Genomic DNA, 24990 nt, shown 5'->3' on the forward strand with positions numbered 1-24990 from the left:
TCAGGATATCCACAGTCTGGTTACAAGACAGACTGACAGACAATTGTGACCATGTCAACGCTCACACTATAGTATATAAAGAGTGTATAACATTTCGCGAACATGTATCATGTGCTAGGCTAAATGCATTACTTACATCTCATCCAAATCCCACAACAGCTTCTTGAAATAGTTTATTATTAATAACCTCATTTTAGAGAAGAGTACAATTAGATCTCATAGAAGGTACGTGAATTGTCTAAGATCTCAATCAGTATAGTGTGGATCCAGGGTTTAAACTCGAAAACAGTCTTTACTCAACAAGGATGGTATAGTTATTCTGCTAAAACTGCAAAATCGCACACAAAAATTTTTTTCTTGATTAAAAGCGTTCTCGTAAAATACCTGTTTGACAATGTGATTGGTAAAGCATTATCTAATTTTACAGTTGTTCAGCGACCACTGGGAAATAAAGTAAAATAATCAATTGTTCATGTTAAGTACAAGGACATGTACAAAGGACTATGAAGGTAGTGTTAGTTTTTTAAAAGATGTGTTTAATGCTTGTAATATATATACTGTTTATATTTTTAAGTAACAGTTGTAGAGATCTTCACATGATCAGAACAAAGATTCATGAAAAGCCACTGCCCACGGTATGGGAACATTATATTCCAGAAGTGCATTAGGTTTTTGCCAGATTGACCCAGACAACCCTCTTAAGTACTTCAAGGCTGGGCAACAGGCTGTTACCTCTGGAGTAATGTTAATGTAGGTATTTTCATTCTACAAAGCCATAACCTCTTACTGCTACTGAATTACCATATGTTCACCCTAGAAGATGACATGCCCACTCTTCAGTCTCTGTTCCCTCCCCCTCAAGTCCCAATTTTTTTTTTAATAAGCCCTATGCTGAAGGTACGGTTTGAACTCAAGATCAAGATTTACATGCCCTGTAGACTGACCCAGCCAGGCACCCTTTGGTTTTTCCGCTTTAATCTTTCTATCGCATGTGGTACTCTGAATACATCAAAAAGATTTCATGGGATTGCTCCTCAAAATAACAAGAGACGCACTTGCAAAACTAAGGATCTGATGAAACAGTCCTAGTGATTTGGGATTTCTAACCAATTTATGAATGCCCACAGCATATACACATTTAAATAATTCTGTAGTTGCCACTGTAAAGACAGCAGATAAGTGTAAATTAATGTCATTTACTCCATAATCTATCCTAAGGATAAAAACTCTAAGTCAGAAGTATATTATTTGTCTAATTTTTCATTAAAATGTATAGACAGTTATTTAATTTTACTTAATTTCAAGTTGGGGCATTGTCTAACGTTTCCATCAGAAACAGGCTATCCTGCGTAGAGTGCAACATCAACAAACCAAACCCATGGCTAAAGGTGCATTTGTCCACACTAGTCTGACGAGGTCAGAATTACATAGTTTTCATATTTATCATTATTGTCTAAGATGCCTCCAGGCATAGCCTAATGAAACGCCTGGTCTTCATACCCAGTTGCTTCTGGTAACACATCTCAAGCAGCCAGAATGTACAACAGAAGGAGAAATGGCATATAAATGTATTTAATGCACATAGTGAACATCGGGTTAACACGCCAAACAAAACATGTATTTTTGGTTGTTCCTCCCACCCCAGAGGCATACCTGAATGTCGATGGATCACTGACAGTCTCAATTTTCAGTAAAAAATTAGAGAAAAAAAAAAAGCCTCAAGTATGATTGAACTCTATACTGTTCACCCTACAGAATAGCATGTTCTTATAGAAGGTCATGGATATTGCATTCTATCCAATCTTTATTGTTTCTTAATTTTGATTTCTGGATCAAATCTTGGGAGCTTTTAAACAAGTTTCAGGACTATGCACAATCCAAAACAAGAATCAAATCTGAAGATCAGAATAACTCTTCTTTTAGTCAGTTACCTGGTCAATTGCCTTTCAATGAATATTGCATGAGGGTTTGTTCACTAAACTGATAAACCAAAGTAATGATATCGAAAAAGTGTTTTTCAAAAACAGGTTTTAGATACACTGACTCTTTCCTCAAGAACAATGCTAAGTTAGTATATGAAAATACTTTTGGTGATAACATTTTAAGCTGCTAGAAACAGCAGTGTGGTGAGATCTAAAATTAATTTAATCAAATTGAGTCAAGTCTATGAGATGACATTACGAATTTCAAAACAATATCAATGCAAATCTAGGGGGATGGCAGTTGGGCCAGCCAATTCCTATAAAATAGTATTAGAATACAAATTACTTGAAAAATTGGGAAAGCAATCAAAAGTAAATTTGCTGCTCAATCTAGATAAATGTTGAGAGAGAGAAAAAAATCACTATGCAAATCCTAAGGGTAAATAAATAGAATGATATCTGGCTCATCACTAAAAAGGCTTGAAGTTAATTCACAGGTTTATACAGGATTTGAAATCTTTTCAACTCACCTTGCTTTACTGCTGGTTACTATGAGATAATACTATGGTGTGAAAGTATTTATTCACACTAGGCCTGACTCGCTTGAGAGAGGCAAGATTATATTGTGGAATAGAATCCGTTTTTGAAACATCTATTGAATATACATGACAACCAAATGCGCTTATAAATCTTAAAAGTATCTAACTAGATTAAGTTCAAACGTGGACTATTTTTCCAAGGTAAAAAAGCAACTCTTTCTTTCATGTAACTCAATCCTTTTTTTTTTTTTTTTTTACGGTGTAACAGTGCCAGTCAGGGTTTATAAAAATAGCCACATTCTTGGAGCTCCTGGGTGGCTTGGTAGGTTAAGGTCCAACCCTTCATTTCAGCTCAGATCATGATTTTGGGGTCTCGGGGTAGAGCCCCTCATGGGTTCCATGCTTACCACAGAGTCTGCATGTCCCTCTCCCTCTGCCTCCCTCCTTTCTCCACCTCATGTGGTTCCTCTGTCTCTTTCCAATAAATAAAATATTTCTTTTAAATAGCCACATTCATTCTAATGCAGTGGAGGTTCAACCATAAGAATCTTGCCAATATGAAAACTGTCTTTGCCTCACAAAACCAGGATCTCAACTACCTCAACATCATGTTTGGTCCCCTCAGACCTCCATCAGAATCTTTCCTAAAGACCCAAGTTTGAAAATAAAGAGAAAGCAAGTTATCTCACAGCTACTACATTCAGTCTATACCATTTGTCCCCACAATGATGTCTGCTAACCTCAGGACTAGCAAAAGATTTTTTTCCCCATTGTGTATGGAAGTTTTAACTCCTTGCACTTTAAATGTGACCTTATTTGGAAATAGGGTCTTGACCATATAATCAAGTTGAGTTCATCTTATATTAGATCGGCCCTTAAGCCAATGCCTGGGGTCACTATAACAGCAAATAGAGCCAGAGAGACAGGCACGCCCATGAGAACGCCAGGCCACAGTGGAGGCAGAGTCTGAAGTGCCACACCTACAAGCTAAGAAACACCCAAGGTTGTTGTCAACCACCAGACGCAAAGGCAGAACCATAGAAAAGATCCTCCCTCTGAACCCCAAGAACCCTAAGAATTCATAATGATGGCTTCATTATAGTCTTCTGTCCTTGAGAAGTCTGAGAACAAATTACTGTTGTTTTAATCTCCCAAACTGAATTTGTTATGGCCACCCTAGGAAATATGGCCACTTCTAGGAAAAATCAAGGGAAGCTTCATCTGAGGTTCCCATAAGTACCACAGTTGTCTTCCTTTGTGGACAATGTCTCCTATTAACTGAAAGTCTCAAGAAGAGGGTAGCACTGACATTGGCTATGTCAAATCATGTTTTCTGTAGCCCTCAATATATGTAAGACAAATCACATACCATGAGGAAAACGATGCTCCTTCATCCTTCCTTATGCTTTGTTAGATGGGACCAAAGCAGTAGTCCTCCTGCCCAGAAGCTACCTTACAGTAGATTGTGGACTAGATGTTTCTATCTCACCAGAATTCATGTGCTGAAATCCTGATCCCCCCCACCCCTTCATGTGTCTACAGAAGTGGGAACCTTTGAGAAGTCATTAGGTCATGAGGGGAGAGGCTGCACCAGTGGGATCAATGCCCTTATCAAAGCCAGAAGGCAGCTATCAATTTGGGCCCTCAACCAGACACCCACCCACTTGGCTAGTGCCTTGGTCTTAGACATCACAGCTTCCAGAACTGTGAGAAATCAGTGTGTGCTGTTTAATCCACCCCTCTATGGTATACTGTTACAGCAATCCCAACAGACCGTCGACACATGGCACCAGTGAAAACAACCCTTCTGTGTTTGTTTTCCTTTTTGCTTGCTGTTCCCTCTTCTTGGAGAAACGTAACCAACAGTTGGTGGTTGAGCTAAAGGACAGTCACTGAGTCATCTGCAGAATTCACCCTTCCCTGTCAAATCTGCTTCTCTCTTTTTTCCTAAACAAGCACTTGGTTCATAACCTGTAGGAGTCCAGTTTAGATCGGAAGTGTGGTGGGGTGGGGGTGGGGTGTGAGGAATTTTCTTCTAGAAATATATGGGTATGTTTGAGTCCTACAGTCTAAGCTCAAGCTGGGAAGCAACCATTTCTAGCACGATCTTCTATATTTCTGCTTCACAAATTCTCTTGGGTTCTTAAGTATCTGCTATAGTAATGCAGAAGGAGGTACAGATGTTTACCATGGAGTTGTTGGGCATGTGAAATCCATATGTAGACAGAAAGAAACTATCCCATGAGAAATAAAGAAAAAGAGGTAGATTCTTGATTAAATATGCAGGGAACTTAAAATATGTTTTACATCAACCACCAAAGTAAACAAACAAAAAACATGGATCGGGGTGGGGGGGGAAGGATACATCAAGCATGTCTATCCATGTCTAAGCAAAGCCAACAGGATTCCCATAAAATTCACAAAGTCACATGGGCTCTACTATTGAGGCTCACAAAGCATGGGCATGATCTTAAAAACAACTTCACATGTAACACTGAAAGGATTTGTTAAGTATTCTTCGTCTTGAAAGGGAACAGAATGTTTCATTCCAAAAGGTACCACGTTGGCATAGGGATCATTTTAAGCTGAAATCAATCAAGACCTAGGCAGCTCAGAAAAAAGAAAACTCTGACCTCTCCCTTAACTGCCTAAAATAACTTAGAGAGGGGAGCTGTGCTCACAGACAGCTATGACCTGGAGTAACTTTTTGGATCCGAAAAGCCTACCAACCTGATGGGGCAAACATTTGATTACCAAATCTCTGCTCTTACCTTCCTGAAAATCACTACTTTCCCCTTTGAAGCCCCAGCTCCTCAGGCCCCCCTCCCATCCCTTTGCACAACTTGCCTTTGGGTCTCCTATTTTAATAGGAATCCCATCCACATGATTTTTTTCCCCCCGTCCATCTGGCTTATATCAATTATTAAACCAGCCAGAGAACTGGGAAGCAAAGAAGGGAAAATTTTCCCACCCTTACAATACTGATCAGCGAGTAGAACACTGAAGTTGTGAGAAAGAAAGTATACGGAGGGTCAAAAGAATGTATTTGCTTTCTTTAAAAATAAGAGGATGATTTTCACCACTTGGAAACGGACACGGATGGAGATAGCACTCGAGGTGTTCTAAGAAGCTGAGAAAAGGTTGATGTATCCGTAAGCTCAGTTGATGGCAACCTGGGAATTTTGAAAGAACTTGGCTTTGCAAGTGCCAACCGCAGTGGACCCAACTTGAATGCACCTTTTTGGGGGCTGCATTCAGCTCAAGAAAAAGAAACACAATGCCTCTCCAGCAAAGTTCTTCACACCTACTACCCCCTCTTGTTTGCATGATCTCCCTGTATGTTCTCCAGGCAGGAGGAGGAGCACAGCTCACTGTTCAAAGGAGGGCAGGACTGGCCAAGTCACTCTCTACTCTTCTACCTCAGCTACATGAAGTAGGGAGTTTATTATAAAGTACAAGTTCATTAATGAAAAATGATCTACTGGGAGGAAAACAAGGTTCTGTTAAAGACAAACAGAATCATAATCAGGTTGTCAGAGATCTATTGGAATAATTTTTAAGGAGATAAATACATATAGAGATTAATATGATTTAAAGTTTGTAATTTACTTGAGTATCTTTCAAGCCCTTACGTCCCCGTCAATGATGGCTGAATAAATGCAATCACCAAGGGCATTTGAAGGAAAGGGACTACTTTAATCCTAAGTAAAAACTCTCACAGGTAATAAAAGAAAAGTCGGGAAGGCCATGTCTGCGCCTAAGAAAGAAGGGATAAACAATATTGATATAACAGACCATTAGGCTAATTAAATATGAACATAAGGTAAACATTTTTACTCTTTATCATAAAGATGCCCTTATACAATGGAAATTAGGTCTGAACAGCAGCTTAAAAGCTAATGAGTCTTAGCTCCTGCTTCTGTGAGGTTTATCCTCTCTAAAAGGATCCTGCCCGTGGGGCCACTGCTACCAGAGTTAATTAGGCCTTCTGGCCATCATAGAGAGAAAAGGCAACAGTTTACTGTGCTCTTTAATGAACACTTCATTTCTTAATTTTATTATATTTCTCCTATTTTGGGCATATTATATCTAAACAAGTGTAATGGTTACTTAACTATAATTTCAGAATGGAAAGAAAATTACCTAATTTTGGTCACTCGCAGATCACTTATTTAACCGAATAGCCTTATTCAGGGATATTAAAATGTAGGATCATTGAGACTTTTCGTGGGCACAGCATGCTAGGGCACTGGGAAAACTTAATTTAGCAGCCACTACGTGAAAACAATCCCGTGTCCTTCAAAACAGAGACGCTGGGGTGAGAGGAGTGGGAATAGCTAGCTTCTCTTCATTAAGGTGCAAAACCTGATTCACCGTTTTCTAAATGCAGAAGATCTGCATAAAACATGTCCTACGACTACAGACCATAATTAGTTTGGTGCCAAGGCTGTCTGTCTTAATAAGTACATAAATAAGTAACATTTATTTTAGTATTTTATGGCTACTGCAGAAATGAATTACAAGGAACTTCTCTCATATGTATTTTCCATGGTATATTTATTTATCAGATATTATGAGTGCCTACAACACAGTCCTCAATATTTTCAAATACATTAACAGGTAAAATAAACCTACTGAATTGTAATATCTTCTGTCTGGTGAGATCTTACTAGCTTCCTTATCACCACCTTATAAGACACATTTAAGAAGATGCATTTAAAGAAACAGATCCTATATTTGTGTTGAGCCTCTCATAGTGACAATTTCAGTTCTACACGTAAGAAATTCTAAGTATTCACAAAATGTTCAAAATTGGATGACAAGAACGTTCATTTCCAAAGTATTGTTGATACTGAAAACTTGATAGGAACTTTAATAGCTCCATAATAGACAATGGTGAAATTACAGTATACTCATTAGGCAGTGTGATGAAGCAATTAAAAAATGAGGTTGGGGAAGAGTTATCACTAATGGAAACATGTATACATGCAGTTTAAACAAAATGGAGCTTAAAAACTAACAATACAGGGGTGCCTGGGTGGCCTAGTCACGTTAAGCAACCACCTCACGGTTTTGGCTCAGGTCATGATCTCAGTGTCCTGGGATAGAGCTTTGCATTGGGCTCCACTCCTAGCAAGGTGTCTGCTTGGGATGCTCTTTCTCCTCTCCCTCTGCACCGCCCCCCTCATGCACTCACTCTCTCTCTCTCAAACAAAAAAATAATAATAAATCTTAAAACAAAACCCAAAAATACAGGGACAGTGGGCGGCTTGGTCTGTTAAGCATCTTTGGTTCTGCTTCTCCCTCTGTTTACTGCTCCCCTTGTTTGTGTGCTTGCTCTCTATCTCTCTGATAAATGAATGGATAAAATCTTTAAAAAAAAAAAAAAAAAGCAAAACCTAGAAATACAGAATAATCCAATTTCATAAAAGAACCACCAAAGTAAACCAGAGACAATTTCCACCAAACACAACCTAAACACTTTAAGTATGTTCAAAAAAATATAAGCTGTACTTCAGACCTGGATGTTGGAGTAAGATATCAATTGCTTTTCTCTTTTCTTTTTTTTTTTCTTACATTATGCTTTCCCATCTTCTAAAATTAAAAACCATAATGCTATGATAATAAGATAAATTTTTTCAACTATGAAAGTTGTTTTCTAGCTGTCCCTATCAATGTATGTCAGATCACAGAGTATCATAGAACATGGTTTCCAAAGTTTAATTCTCTCTGGTTCTCAAAAAAAATTAATTGAGTTATCATGTTACCAGCTATAAAATGGAGATCTCACACAGAGTTGAATATTATCTATTTAATCTGGTTTTATTTTTTTTTAATTTCTTTTTATAGATTTTATTTATTTATTTGACAGAGATCACAAGTAGGCAGAGAGGCAGGCAGAGAGAGGGGAGGAAGCAGGCTCCCTGCAAAGCACAGAGCCTGATGCAGGGCTGGATCCCAGGACCCCAGGATCATGACCGGAGCCAAAGGCAGAGGCTTTAACCCCCTGAGCCACCCAGACACCCCCTTAATCTGGTTTTAAAAAGGCAAACAAAATAAGCTTGACTTAGAGGTCTAGTTCAAACAAGGAAAACTGAGCTGCATTGAGCAAAATGTATCTCTTAGATATTTTCATTTTCATTTGATAAGTCATGCTAACAACAGCATAGTTTATATGGAGACAGTTAAGGCTAAAAGTAGAAACATTCCTGAGTGAAGGGGAAAGCAGGAGAGCACACCATACAACAAGAAATGTTAAGGTAAAAAGAGAAACAACTTAAAAAAAAATCCCTCTGCCAAGAGATTTATGACAAACACAATGAAAAGGCAAAGTAATATAGTCTGAAATGTTTTAAAGGATAATATACGCTGTCAGTTGCCACCTTTGGTTTTGGTCTGGTCACGGAAAGTGCCTCTATGTACTGTTTTGTAACAAAGATGTGTTGAAAATGCTCAGAAATGTTTAGAAATACATGTATATATTTTGTCTCCCTATTTTGGCTGTAGGTAGCTAACTGAATTGAAACAGCCCAGGCATAGATGGTTCAGGATTTTGTCTCTTTAGTGATCAATTTAGACTGTGCCATGCTTAATTTAACCGTAATAAACCAATCCATCTAACTCTACCTTTCCAGTTGCCAAGCTCAAGCAGGTGATTTCAGTAAAATCAAGAGGCATTTCAGCAACAGTTACCTTCCAATATTAGAGAGAGAGAGAGGCAGACAGAGACTCAGAGACAGACACGCGGAGAGGGAGACAGACAGACAAAGACCCAAATGGGGCTTAGTTCCTACCACAGTTACACACATGGTACAGTTAAGAACAAATTCAACATTGTCTCTCTCTGTTAACTGTTGGTTAGAATTTTGCAACGTTTCTCTAATGTGTTCATTTAGAAACAAGTATCAATGGTCTTGCAATAACTCAAAATTCATGAGGTATTTCGTGTTATGTCTTAATTCTTTTTTAAGCACCCCTGCTTACAACCTCTACTATGTTCAAGACATCGTAGAAGGCAGTAGAGACACAAATTTTATGGCTGCAACACGTCTCTTGCTCTCAAGAGGGCTTCCAGACTGATGGGAGAGACAGAATGTAGTCAATTCAGTAGAGTCAGCATTAGGGAGAGAATTGTAACCGAAGTCTGAAGTAACTGCTCCGAGAAGAGGCATTCCAGAGAAAATTTATCCATCAGGTCTTTCAGGGAACCATAAGTAATGCAACAAGGATGGGTCCTTGGATGAATACTGAGTCAAGTAACATTTGAGAGGGAAAGCTAACAGGAACCAAACTTTAAGAATAATTATCTGAAGTTTTCCTCCTTAAACTCACCCAAGAAAGTTTCTGAATCTGTGTCTCTTTATTTCCTTCTATGAGCGGACCCTTTCCTTGGGATTCCAATTTCCCATATGACTCATAATGTATTTTCTAAAGAAAGATAGGATGCAGGAAATGACTGTCCACAGGATATCAGGACACCTGGATGTTTCTTTACAACAAGGTCGGTTTATTTGTTTAATGATAAAAATGATCACCAGCACAGTTGAAGGAGTTCAAATATAATAATGGATCCAAGAACAATATATTGTTATAAATATATAAATGTTTATGACTTATAAATAAAGTGATACACAAACAGCATATTATTTTATTTTCAGGTATCTAAAGAAGTATAAAATCAATATGTATTTCTAAATATAGTGTTACCAGCAAAAGGTTTTTTTAGCATATTGATCATGCATGTGTGCACTAAACGTTATAAGAACGCAAAACCTAGAAAATTCAAATGCAAAATTTTAACCCTAATTATGATATTTAAATTGCTTATTTTTACATATAGCAAGTACAACTATTTGTTAATATTGAGCAGTATTTTTGTTCTCTTTCAACAGACACAAAACAAAAAAAAATCCTTAAAAATAAAGAGAACTCAAAAAAGAGTTACATCATTAACTGCAATTAGGGCCACATTTCAGGCTTCTGAAAAGCTAGATGTCTGTAAATATTTATCAGACTTTAGGTTCATATAATAACAAATAGGCCATACTGCAGAATTAATCTGTATCTAGCATCAGTTTTGAATTTTAGTTGAACAAAATGTTCTTATGAAACAGAAGCATTAAAGTGGTTTAAAGGTTGAGCATCCTTCTTCAAACATAAAGCCATACTCTGAGCTATAGAGAATAAGATGGCAGGGAAGGAAGTTAGGTCTTTGAGAAGACATCCCTTTTCCACTCACATTTCAGTGTTAATCATCAAAATAATCATATATTCAGTGGCAATATCATACCTAATTGCCAAGTTTCCTAATTTTTGGAGCATTAGCCGTGCCCTATTCTTGTTCCAGAAGCTACCACTTTACCTCGGTCTTAGGTTTTCCCACTCTCACATCCCTGTGAGGTCATCTCTACAGCAGGAAATTTTCCAAAACAGAGAAAAAACGAATTTCCAGAAATTAAGAACCTTGCCACTTGTGACTTCTGGTATTTACTGTCCTCATGGAGATACACACACCAAATTGTCAACGAGCTTTCAAACCTCCATTGTTTATGCTTAAACTTGACATTCAGCACATCCAACATGATCGCATGCCGTAACCATAAGAGTCAACTTCCTGTCCATATCTACACCTGGATTCCAAGAAGGAGCCATGGGTAATTGTTACTCGCCTACATCTTCGTTTACACTGTTGTCATGGACTGTATTAGCCTCTGAAATCTTCCCTCTCCTCTGTCCCAAGTTTAACACATACCCCTCCCAAGCACAATTTTTTTAGTTAAGGAAATTCTATGCATCCTTCAAAGTCAAGAACCACCAATGGCTTTATTTCTGTCAGTCATGACTTCTTCAGCCTCCTCTACTTCATACTAAAATGACCTCTACCAGTGTACCCACCTTATTTATCCATTTAATGACTTCTGTTGTATCTTACTTTATTCTCTTCAATCTTGCCTTTTCTACCTACTTGTCAAGACATTGAAGGGAGCAGAACAACGTCCTAGCTAAAAGCACAGACATCATGTGTACATATATGTCACTCAGTACGTGTTATATAATGAGTGAATACACCTGGCAAGCTGTTTAACCTTTCTAGTCTCCTTTTAATTCTCATACGTGTGAGTGAGTCTATCACAAAATAATATTATGAACGTTAAGTTAAATGAAATATTGCATGTAAGTAAAATGTCTGATACAAAGTAAATGCTGGGAAAAAATAGTTATGAGCTTTAAGTACTGGCCATGTTATCAAAGCAGATTCATCTTGGGAGTTCTTCATAAAATCTACCATAATGGTTTATGTGTAAGAGGCACTCAAATGTGGAATTAAATTGGTATCTCTAACTGTACTCTTCAAAATCTAAAAGCCAAGAACCAATTCCTTCCAGCAGCAAAATTATTCAGGAATTCTTAAATTCAAAATATGTTTCTTGGGTTGATACACTTTCCTAACTTACCTGACTGATCTTAACTCTCAGTTACATAAACCCCAGTTTCTGCTTGATATTGTCTTCTGTGGATAACTAAGTGAATCCTGGGGCACAAAATCTCAGACAGATAATAACAGCGAGGCTTAGGCAGGAGAAAACATAAAAGTTTAACTCTCCTACAACACTGAGCACTTCTAACATCAGGCTCTTGGAGACACGAAGCTCTCACTTAATAGGCAAGAAGGGGGCGTGGTAGAGATGCTCTTAATCTGCACCTTGTGATGGAGAGAATTTTACCACATGTTCTCTGGGCAGCAAGAAAAACAGCTGCTCATTAGATATATGGATAATTTCACTATAGCTGATTTGGCACAGATGCAATAAAAACGAATCTCTTTAGTGGACTTGAGTCTCAGGCTCCTATCTTACTTGGAATAATGAATTCCGATAACTTGCATTACCTCGTAGTTGTATAGACCATGATTACATCTAGCAAGCATTAAAATCATCTGCTGGAAGGAAATCCCGGGAGAGCTAAAGATGCTTATGCGTAGATTTTAATCTTTTAAGTTCTATTAACAACAAAGCAGTCTCTGTAAGTATATAGGTATATATTCTTCCAGCCAACTCCAAATCTTTTCTTTATATTTTTTCCCCCTAAAGTTAATGGTAATAATAGTAGCTAAAGGGGTGCTGCATGGCTCTGTCAGTGGAACATGCTACTGTTGATCTCAGGATTGTGAGGTTGAGCCCCACACTGGGTGCAGAGATTACTTAAAAACTAAAATCTTTTTAAAAATAATAGTAGCAGGGGCGCCTGGGTGGCTCAGTGGGTTAAGCCGCTGCCTTCGGCTCAGGTCATGATCTCAGAGTCCTGGGATCGAGTCCCGCATCGGGCTCTCTGCTGAGCAGAGAGCCTGCTTCCCTCTCTCTCTCTCTCTGGCTGCCTCTCCGTCTACTTGTGATTTCTCTCTGTCAAATTAATAAATAAAATCTTTAAAAAAAAAATAGTAGCTAAATAAATTTTGGAGTTATTCTCTCAATGACAGTATAAATCTTCAGATTCAGGAGAAGCAGGTAGAATTGCAGTTGAGGAGAGAATGGAGACAAGCTGAATACTTTTGGTACCATAGAAAGATGCTAGAAATAATTTTTAGATTTTTCTTTAAGGATTCTCTGCTAGCCAAAGAAGGCTGGTGTTTTATTATTATGTGGGCTGAGAGGTGGGGACATTGGTGTCAAATTGGTTCTTTCCCAAGAAAAATTTCTGAGTGGAATGAAAGACAAGTAGAGTTGAATAAAGGAGAAAACAATTCTCCCAAGTCTGTTATAAAAGAGTGTGATGCCTGTTCTTGTCACCTGGATATATTGATTCAGTGCAGTTCCCATCAAGATTCTAGCAAATTATTTCGTAGATATTGACGTACTGATTCGGAAGTTCATGTAGAAAGGCAAAAGGCTCAGAATAGCCAACAAAACATAGGAGAACAAAGCTAGAGGACTGACAGTACCCAAGACTTAACAGTGCAGTAATCAAGAAGGCACAGTATTGGTGAAAGAATAGATCAATAGAGCAGAATAGAGAGCCCAGAAATAGACCCTCGTAAATACTGTCCACTGGTCTTTGACAAAGGAACAAAGGCAATACAGTGGAGCAAAAAAAAAATGTCTTAATATATGGTGCCACCATAACAACACGATATCCACATGCAAAAAATAAACCTAGACATGGACTTTACAACCTTCATCAAAATTAACTCAAAATGAATCATAGGCCTAAATGTAAAGTGCAAAGCTATCAAATTCTAGGACTTGGAGAAAACCCCAATGACCTCAGGTGTGTTTATGTAATTTAGATAGAATTCCAAAAGCATGATTCATGAAAGAACTAATAAGTGAGCTGGAGTTCATTAAAATTAAAAACTGCTGCTCTGTGAAAGACACTGTCAAGAGAATGAGAAGACAAATCACTGTTTAGTAGAAAATATTTATAAAAGGTGCATCTAATCAATAACAATCCAAGATATACTAAGAATGCTAAAACTCAAGGAAGCCTCATTTTAAAAATGGGTGAAATACCTTAACATATACCTCACTAAAATATACATATGCAGACAGCAGATAAGCACAGGAAAAAGTTCTCCGCATATGTCACCAAGAAAATGTGACTTAAATCAATGGGAGAGCACTATACACCTATTACAATGGCCAAATCTAGACCACCACCAAATGCTGGTGAGGATGTGGGACAGCAGTCCCTCTCATACTTGCTGTTAGGGATGCAAGACTGTCTCACTGTTTTGGAAGACAGTTTGGTAGTTTCTTAATGAAACTGGATAGGTTCTCTCCATATGATCCAACAACTGCATTCCTTGGTAATCACCCAAAGGAGATGAGAAATGATGGTAGACACAAACACCTGCTTATAGGTTTATACCACCTGTATTTGTACTGGATAAAACTTGGAAGCAACTAGGATGCCCTTCAGGAGGTGACGGACAAATATACTGTGGTATCAACAGACAACGGACTATGACTCAGCACAAAAATATTCTCAGCTATCAAACTACAAGACAACACGGAAAACACTTACTTAAATGCCTACGGCTAAGAAAGAGAAGCCAATCTCAAAAGGCTATCTACCCTATGATTCTAATTATATGACCAACTATGTGCCAATATATATACCATAATATTATATGGAAAGGGTGAAACTATGGAGATAGTTATACTATCAGTAGTTGCGGAGTGGGGGGGAATGAACAGGCAGACCACAGAGGGTGTTTAGGGCAGTGAAAATATAAGGATACATGTATGTATTTTCATGTCATTGGATGGATACCTTTCATTATACATTTGTCCAAACCCACAGAATATACAACACCAAGAATGAACCCTAATGTGAACTATGCATTTTGGGTAATACTGGGTCAGTGTGAGTTCATCTGCTTTAAGGTAGGTAGCCCTGTGATAAGTGATGTTAACAATGGAGCAAACTGTGCATGAGAAATATCTGTACCTTCCCTTCAATTTTGCTGTAAACCTAATCTTGCTCTAAAAAAATAAATAAATAAAGTCCTTAAAAAATGAATGTGATGTTACATAACACACGATCTGAAATAGTACAAATGAGTTTTCACACCTTAAACGTTTACATATTCAAAATGAAAAGCAAATGTAAAGCAATTTTTTCTAAAATGTAAGTGTGAAAGTAGAACTTAAGGGGTATTGCTAGCAAAATGACATAGCAACTAATTTAAATTGAGGAATGTAGTTTTCAATTGCACAAGGTTAAACAAGATACAGAATTGCAATAAATGTTAAATAGATATCAGTTATTACCAAGGCATGATGGGTAGGTTGATGAGTACTATTTTCTATCATGGACTTATACATTTTAATATTTTTTAGAAAGGGGGAATTTGGCTATAAAGTAGGGATATTAAACCAAATACAAGTATATGTAGGTGTTAAAAATATATATTAGCAGAGAAGCAGCTTCAACCCAGGTCTGTATTTTTATATTTTCTGCTTGAACTTTATAATTCATCTTTCAAAATCTTTACATTGGTAAGAACTACCCTGGTAATTATGAATACAATACTTTAAAGTTTCATTGTCTTTAGAATAGAAACTACACAAAGTTCATTGGTGCGATCATCTTGAATGGAGATTTTTCAAGAGGTTTATATTGTCACACAATAGGTCCATGCAGCCTATTGGGGCTGAAAGAACTAGTCCTATGCATTTGAATACACAGATGGTGGAGAGGAAAGCCTGTATCTAGTTAAACAGTCAGCCAAGAGTCCCCCCTAATACCGTCCCGCTCTTGTGAATTCTTTCCAAACTATGGTACTAAATTTGGCCTTCCATTCGAAGAATATACTAGTGACCAGCCACTTCATTCCTCCTCCCTCCAAATCCCCAGATCATGGCTCTGTCCTCCGAAGCAGCTCAGAGATTCCTGTCAAAAGACAGATGGAAAGTGGGTTGCCCAGTGCTATGACTTCTCTAGGCCGTCTCTGTATTTTCACCTTCCTTGAGTCCACAAATTCCACAACCCATCGAGCTTTCCTAAGATGGTACTTTTCAAGGAAAAAAAGAAAAAATCAAACAGTTCTGCACAATATTTATTTGTGTTGGACTCTGCTCACAAGAAATAGTTTAGACTTGCACAGAGTCATCAAACGACAAGACACCGAGGTCAGCGCTTGGGATCCAACTGTCTCCTGCCGTGGGTTCAGTGACTCTGTCCTTGCCTAATTTACAGGTACAAGTATGTGCTCACTTAGTGTTAAAAAATGTAAGAGGAGGCATCCAAATATAGAAGATCCTTTCACAGCACTATGGTAATTTGACAAATTTTCCATATTAAAATATGATCATTATATTCTAATTTAAGGAGAGTGAAATTGGTACTGAAAACCAGTGCCTTATTTCAGATGCACAGCACAACATCTCTCAGGAAATATGCCTCTGCCTAGTTACAGGGCTCCATGTGCTTTAGGAAACAAAGTGATTCCCCCCTCATGTTGCTATAGCTACACTTGTGTACCTTTAAAAGGACTGCAAAAATGAATTCCATTATGTTGGAGAACAAAACACCAGAGACATTGACTTGACAGAAATTTTAAATATATCTCCTTGCCGAATACCCCTAACTTTTACTCACTTTGCAGGTGAATGACCTATTATTGTAGTTGTTCCATTCATTATATGCACCAATTTCCAAGACTACTACCATTTGCCAAGTACAAAAGAAATGTTTGCATGCCGGGACATAATGAGAGTCCATCACAATGAAAAGTTTCACAGCTTATGTAAAATGTTTAGTTTTAATGGGCTTAGTTCATCCGCCTGGGAATATACCAGAGTCTTTTGTACATTCCTCTAAGTAGGAAAGATGCCCCCCTCTTCCTTGTGAAATGTCTTCAGGCTGTGGGTTTAACCTTTGTTGCTTGTCCTGGTCAAGAAAATTTGCTTGAATAAAAGGGGAAAGAAGATTCTTTTTTCTGTAAGATGACTAAGATTATAAAAAAATCAGCACTACTTCATGGCAGAGTAAAAAACTGTGGCTCACTTATAAATATTCATATTGTTTATGTAACTCTCCTGTTGCTAATAACATTTCAAGGTACTGACTTATAAGCCATAATGTCCTAAAACTACTTTATTGTTATTTTTATTATTTTTTTCAATGAATCTCTTCAAATCTTTTCTTCTACAGGAGACAGTATCATGCCATGTTTATATGTACGATCCCTTATGCCTGAGACCTGAACTTGAAACCTGTCAGCGTTCTTCAATAGCGAGCATACTTCCTGACCCGTTAAATGGTGTTATCATAGAATCTACTTCTTGGGTTAGTTTGAGTTTATTTTTTTAAGATTTTATTTATTTGTCAGAGAGTGAGAGAGTGTGCGCACAAGCAGGGGGAGCAGCAGACAGATCGGGCAGAGGGAGAAGCAGGCTCTCCTGCTGAGCAAGAATCCGGATGCTGGACTTGGTCCCAGGACCCTGGGATCAGGACCCAGTAGAGGACAGACACTTACCCTAAGCATCCCACTTAGTTGTGAGTTGAAATGACAACTCTTTACCAAGTGCTTGCCCCAGTACTTAGTCCAGTAAGTCCCCAGTTACATGTTCACTGATACCATTTTTTTGTTTTTGTTTTAAAGATTTTATTTGTTTATCTGAGAGAGAGCGCACGCGCATGTGCGTGAGCACAGAGTGGGGGAAGGGACAGAGGGAGGGAATCTTCAAGCCCACTCCACCCGGAGCCCTACAACAGGGCTCCCTCCCATCACCCATGAGCTCAAGACTTGAGCTGAAACCACGGGTCAGATGCTTAAATGTCTGAGCCAACCAGTCTTCCCATTGTTACTGTTTTTGAAGAAATATTTTGACAGACTGTACCAGCACAGAGATGGCAAACAGAGTAATAGATCTATTCCTTCCCTGTGACTTGAGCTAAATTGACCCCCTCTGTATGACTCGAGCCATTGATAACCTGAATCTTGAACACAATGCTTTGTTTTCATACTTAAAAGCAGCATTAACCCTCAAGCACAGGCAGGAAATCATTTAAAAACAAATAATATACGTTATTTTTCCCTGGGGGTATTTCTTATAGCATGGGCCCTAAGGATAACCTTGTAGTAAAGAAAAAAAAAAAAAAGGCTCAAATTCATCAATTTTAGCAGCTATTTACAGAACATTGTGTCAGAGATCAAGTAGCAAATCAAAGGAAACCTGTGCTCTGACACTCAAGTGTTAATTATGTGTACATCTAAATTGAGATCCAGATCATACTATACTCACATTGATAGCTACATATAGGAGTGGAAATTGTAATGAATACTTGAAAAATTATAATTCTATTTTTTTTTTTTTTTGAAAATTTGTCCTGTCAATGATAAAATCCATTTTGGACCTCACAGTGAAAATAGTTTCCTACCTGTCACATCTAAACTACTTCCCAATCTTGCTTCTAATACTTTTCTCCAAGTAAAAATCCAGTTTCTATCAATGTTAGCCATTCTGTCCAATTCTACTTCTTTTCTGTATCAGACTGTTTTAACACCACATGTGAGCACATGATTTCCCATGTATTTTTAGCTATGAGTTCTTTTTCTTATTTCACCATCCCTTTCATGCTGCCTGACCATTATGATGGAAAAGATGAAACTCTGCAAATCAACTGGTCACTTGTTTTTCTTCTCTTTCTTTTCTTTTAGTGTTGAGGCATCCACTGACCATTCACCTACAAAGTCTCCATTCCATTACATGGGTATAGTTTATGATAAAAGCTACGTGATTCTTTCCACTACTATCAGCACAATACATCATGGAAAAGCAGTAGGAAATGAGTCTATTACATAAATCTAAATATGTTTTTTATTAATCCTGTTCCGTAGCCTAGTACTCCTCAGACTTTAATGTGTAGGTACATCATGTAAGGAAACTGTAAATATCAAAGTTCAAATGCAATAGGTCTGGGGTGGAAGTCTGAACGTATGTATTTCACAAGTTCCCAGAGGATGCTGATGATACCCGTACAAGGACAGCACTTGGACCAGCCAAGACCTAGAGTGATGCCATCCCATTCTGGTTGGGTTATTTTTTTGGTTGTTTGTTTAGTTTTGTTTTGTTTTTAAGATTTTATTTATTTATTTGACAGACAGAGATCACAAGTAGGCAGAGAGAAAGGAGGAAGCAGGCTCCCTGCTGAGCAGAAAGCCCAATTCGGGGCTCAATCCCAGGACCCTGAGATCACGACCCAAGGCAAAGGCAGAAGCTTTAACCCACTGAGCCACCCAGGTGCCCTACTGTTGTCTGTTTTGATAATGATTCCCTTCCACACCATTTATACATGTTTAGTATGTTCTACAGTTTTTGTCTGATTTCAGCCTTCTATACTTTACTAACAGGACACAAAAACACTTCTAGAGGTTTTGACATTGTTGGGGCCATGCACACCTTCTCATGGAGCCTTTCATGAATTGAAGAATCTCTTCCAAAATATTTCCTCTAAACACGGAGCACGGGACATATAGACACACACAGAGACATAGGCAGTGAGGGAAAGTGGCTATTCCATTTTATCTGCCAGTAGAGTATGAAATTCATACTATCTATATTTCTCATCAAAAGGGCATTGGAGACAGTATCAGATTACAAGACTCATGTTACACTGGTTATTTATTTATTTATTTATTTCCTTCTACTTTCTAGTGATGGAAGGCAGGGATAATTGGGAGAAAGAGCCAAATTATAGATCTTTCTTGATGACATGTGGTGGAAACAAGTCCTAAGTCCTCTCACTTCTGTCGTAAAAATCTCTTTTAGGGGCACCTGGGTGGCTCAGTCATTAAGCACCTGCCTTTGGCTCAGGTCATGATCCCAGGGTCCTGGGATCGAGCCTCGCATCACGCTCTGTGCTCATCAGGCTGGATGCCTGCTTCTCCCTCTCCCACTCCCCCTGCTTGTGTTCCCTCTCTTGCTGTGTCTCTCTTTGACAAATAAATAAATAAAATCTTAGTAAGTAAGCAAAAGTAAATAAATAAATAAATAAGAAGCTCTCCTAAACAATTAAGTAAGGTTTTTATGTGGTAGAATGTGATTTTAGTCATACAGCGATTCATGATAATATTTTCCATTCTTAACAAAAGGGAGACTAGGGGCAAAGTTGTCTTAAATCTTAATTTTGTCACTTACTAACTTTGCAACCCAGAGCACATTCTTAGAAAAAAGCCTGTCTTTGTGTATATATTATAAACACACACACACATACACACACACATTTGATTGGACTTACTATGAATATGAACCATACTGGCATATCTCAGAGAAGTCTGAAACGATAGTTGTGGGCATGACTATACGGCAAGTTTGAGGGGATGGCTTCATTTGAACAAAGCAGAATGGAAAACACTAGAAGGTTCTATGGATTGACAAATAATCTGTCTCTCCTCCTTTCCTTAAATTTCTAGCTTTCTTTTCATTTTTCATCTAAGTCTGAGACAAGAAAAACACCATCATAGAACATAATGAAGAGCTGTAATGAAATTAACAGATAATTAGCAGTAGGAATTCAGAAATTAACTCCTCAAATTCACAAACTGATGAAAAATTCAACAATGAATCGACTAATAAGGAAAAGCAAAAATATACTCCGAATATGTCAGTTGAGTGAGGATGTATTTTGTTAATTTAGCTAATTTTTTTTTTGGTCATTCCTAAAAAATTATGTGGGAAATATCATTTGTATCTGTATTTTGAACTGAAATTAAATCATGCATAAATTCTCCCACTTTAGGTTAGAAAATCCGTGTTCACCTTAGTTAGTAAAAATTGTACACTGATAGATGGTCAAGAAACCTATTTTTATATGGATATATAATTTAATATCAACTGTAATGTGTCTGTGAATCCGAGAATATCCGTGATTTCCACAATAATGATATTCAATAATGAGAAAATTTAATGTAACTACAGTGCCTTCATTAGAATGTTCCAGTACCCCTTATCACATGTAGTCATTTTCAATTCAGGGTGCAGCTAGATGTCAAGTCAAATGTGGTGAGACGTATTTGATGTCATGGCATAGATAATTATTTATATTCGATCACTTAGCAAAAATACTGTTATGCTACAGTTCCTTCGTCTACTTGCTTTTTCATTTTGCTGATTGTGTCCTGCTATTTCCTCCTGATTTGAGAAATAAGACTTGCTGTTTATTCTGAAGAATTAAAATATGCTAATGAATTAAGATATGTATTTATAATTTGATTTCCTTCAACAGTGCAGTAATACAAATGTGGAAACGGTACCTTTTAGGTCTATAGGGACACCTAATGCAAAATTTTAAATAACTTAAACCATATTGACTATCTTTGAGTAAAATGGTTACTGCCGATTTTCCCTGTATTTAATTACAAGGTATAAAATGTACTTTTCCTCCAGGTACTGGAGACTTTAAATATTTAAACACATGCTAGCTATTTTTGTGGCACATTCACAACGTCATTTAAAATATGCATCCATCATATATCTAAATTGAGTTACACATCATTCTTATCCATGATGCTGATTTGTATACATTCTTGTCCTGCCAACCCAGAAAAGACATCAGCTAACATTTGATATGACAACAGAGAAACCCAGACAAACATTTGGCTCTGAACTCAAGTGAGCGCATCTGATTAAATCTAAATTACCATGGCATAACATTATCTAGTCATGTTAACATAAAGGAACTGCTGCTGGAATCCAAATGTACCTTACAGATATCACAAAAGTTAAGTGTTGTTACTAAAATTTGAATCCTGTTTCTGCGGGAGGTAAGTGTATTCAAATGTTCTGAGCAGTTTGCCTCAAGATGTCTTTTTCAGTAATGATCATTTATAAGGCTTGTAATGAAACACAAAGAGAGAGAGAACACATGGTTATGTGGGTGTTCGAAGTGTAAATTTAAATTCTGGGTTCTGGAACCAGTTTCTTGGAAAGGGCTTCCTTTTCCTGTTACTCCATCCGAGTTCCAGCCATCTAACAGCATTTCAAAAACTTGAAGGCACAAGATAAATAAGGGCAAGAACCTGTGTTTTACTGTTATTGCCAAGTTGCAATTATTCCTAATGATATGAAACCATTTCTATGTATTTTACTTGACGATCTCGAGTTACTGGACAGAACTGAGCTTGGGGATTAACTCTGTGAAGTCTTGTTTTTTTTTTTTTTTTTTAATTTGATAGAGAGCGATCACAAGTAGGCAGAGAGGCAGGCAGAGAGAGGGGGAAGCAGGCTCCCCGCTGAGCAGAGAGCCCGACGTGGGGCTCGATCCCAGGACCCTGAGATCATGACCCGAGCCGAAGGCAGAGGCTTAAACCATTGAGCCACCCAGGCGCCCCAACTCTGTGAAGTCTTAGTTCAATCTCTAGTACACCTATGGGACCCACGCTTTTGTGGCATCCTTTCCTTGTTTAAGACCGTTAGTAAGAAGAAACTCGAAGCAAACATCAGAGAGGCCATCCCATCTGGGTAGAGGACTACTGAGCAAACTAGCAGAGTATCCACATGAAAAACCACCCAGACTGAAAAGATATTCCAGTATGTTTCACAGGTGTTATCAACTCCCTCTTTGGCCTTCTCTTTCATGGAATGATTCCTGGACCAAATTCCCCACATATGTTCCTTTTACTATTCATGAAAAATAGAGCAAAAATGAACTAACTATTGCTATCTACAAAAAGGCATGCATGAATCTCACAAACACGATAGGAGTTGAGAATTTAGATCAGGTCAACACTGAGAAAGCTAACTGACACCATTAGAATTAAGAAGAGCAGTTAAACTCAGAGAGACGGAAATAGAAAAGAAAATAATAGTGAATAGGAAGAGCTTCCAGATGCTATTAATATTCCATTTTTTTTAATGAGGCGCCGATTACACAAGTAAATTACGTTTGTGAAAATTCTTTCCACTTCACACTTCCATTTTTACCCCATTACGGGGCAATCGTAAAGGCAAGATAAGATATTCATATATGGTCCATTGGGGTGTTTACATTGGGGGAAATAATAAGAATCAACCTGTTACAATAACCAATCAGACCAACGCACGCAGACTCAGAAACTTTTAATTGTAAGCCAGGTCCATGCCTAAAAAAAACTGCTGGTCTTATAATGACAGACTTCATTTTTATGTGAAATGGAAAATAATTTGACACCTGGACAACCACACCTGGTAATGAAATCAGTTTCCTCACTTAAAGTGTCTCACTTCATCAAGAAGCTGTATAAACACCTATATTCACCGTTTCCCAGGTATTGTAACATGGGCTTGGCAAATATCCAATATTACTTTCAGGGAAAAACAAAAACAAAAACAAAACGGCCTTTCAAGTAGTCCCGATTTGACGAAGAAGGAAAAATAAGTCTCAAAAAATTGAAGTACTGTGCTCAAATTACCAGTAAGAAAAAAGATGATTATTGATCACAGTTTGAGAACAAACTCTGCTGTGAAACTGGGCTGTTAGAAGCAGACTGCTGGAAGCCACCTCCAGGACTTCAGTGGGATGAGTCTGGGGTGGGAGACCGCATTTCTGCATTTCTAACAAGCTTTCAAGCAAGGCTGATGCCGGTAGAGGAAAATGCACTTAAGGACCACCCATGCCAGCCCTCTTACTGCCCGCCTGTCCTCTCTCTGAGGGCTGGGTCTGGCCTCTTAGTGGGCACCTCTGTTCCCATCGTCTGGGACCGGGAAAGGGACACAAGAGAGATTTTCTTAGTCAACAGATGACTGAAGACATGTCTTTGTAAGATACTCACAAAGATACAGCTCCTCTTTGCATCTAATTAGGCATAAATTACTGTGATAAAATCACAGGAGGTAAGGTCAGCTGCTTCATTTTACAGGTGACGGGACAGAGTTTGGGAAAAGTTTAAGTGACTGCCTGAGTGAGGGTCAGCCAACCAAGACGAGAACAACAGCTGCCTCTTAGGATTGTCCTTATTTAAAAGAATGGAGTATATTAAGCTCGGGAGGGAAACTATGAGAAAAATTGAACTAGCAACCACTTATCTTAATGTTTTATCTTTTGTTCCGAATGGAGATGTGGAGAATCTAAGAATTTGAATGTATACGTTCAACATATATTTTTGGGGTTTTGTTTGTTTGTTTTTATTTTGTTTCATTTTTTGTCTACGATGTCTACGATACAGGCATGGTACAGAGTAAGATTTCTAAAACACAGTCTCTTCCATCAAAATTCTACCTTTGAGTTAGGGAGACAAAAGTCACCCATGAATCCCACACAAGATACCAGGCAGCATAAATTAGAAGTCGAATGGGAGTCGTTATGGATACAAGAACACCGGGCAAGAGTGAGTTCACTGAGAATGATAAGGCTTCATAGAGAAGGTAGGGTTTGAGACAGACCCCCAAAATATTTTGGACTGGCAGGGGCAGGGGGCAAGAAGTACAACGGTCCACGTTAGGTGCATAGCATGGTACGAAACAGATGGGAAAACATGCATCTTGTAATGGTGGCCAGAGACATATCTGTGAGGAAGTGAATTGATCAAGTATGATTGACCTGTTGGCAGGCTTTTGGGAACACTGGGAAGCTAACTTGGTATGGAGAAGTGGTTATAGGTACTCAGACCAGGTAGGGACCCAGGGAAACATCTGAAGTTTACTGTCATCTTCCTGGACACCACCATCATCTTAGGATCTCTGCAGGAAAAAACCCTCAGTGAGAAAAATGCCCTCATCATGTTCATCTGAACATATCCATGGGAGCAAGATGGCTACCCACAACCCTGATTAGGTTGTCTTAAACTATGGTTGAATCCTAAATGTATCTTCCTGCATGTGAAAAATTTGAAGAGTTTATTTTGTAGTCACTGTCTATGTCTGGCTATTTCCAGAAAGCCTGCTCCTCTGACCCTAGTTTGCCCTGCACCCACCCCATTCACCCACACTTACCTGCCCTATCTTTACCGACAACCATGATTCTTTCCAATGACAGGAGAGAAAAAAGAAAAAGTAGCAAACAAACATACATTAAAAAACATGCTTTTCGGTCTGCTGTTGGGTTCT

At 38.1% G+C, this 24990-nt stretch overlaps 1 long non-coding RNA gene across 2 annotated transcripts in view; it reads right to left on the bottom strand.

The window, feature by feature from the left end:
* LOC116581878 overlaps positions 1–24990 on the bottom strand; it is a 1012116-nt gene that overhangs the window by 611962 nt on the left and 375164 nt on the right. The window lies entirely within an intron of this gene.

Source organism: Mustela erminea, chromosome 21, assembly GCF_009829155.1.
Source record: "Mustela erminea isolate mMusErm1 chromosome 21, mMusErm1.Pri, whole genome shotgun sequence".
NCBI classification, from domain to species: Eukaryota; Metazoa; Chordata; class Mammalia; order Carnivora; family Mustelidae; genus Mustela; species Mustela erminea.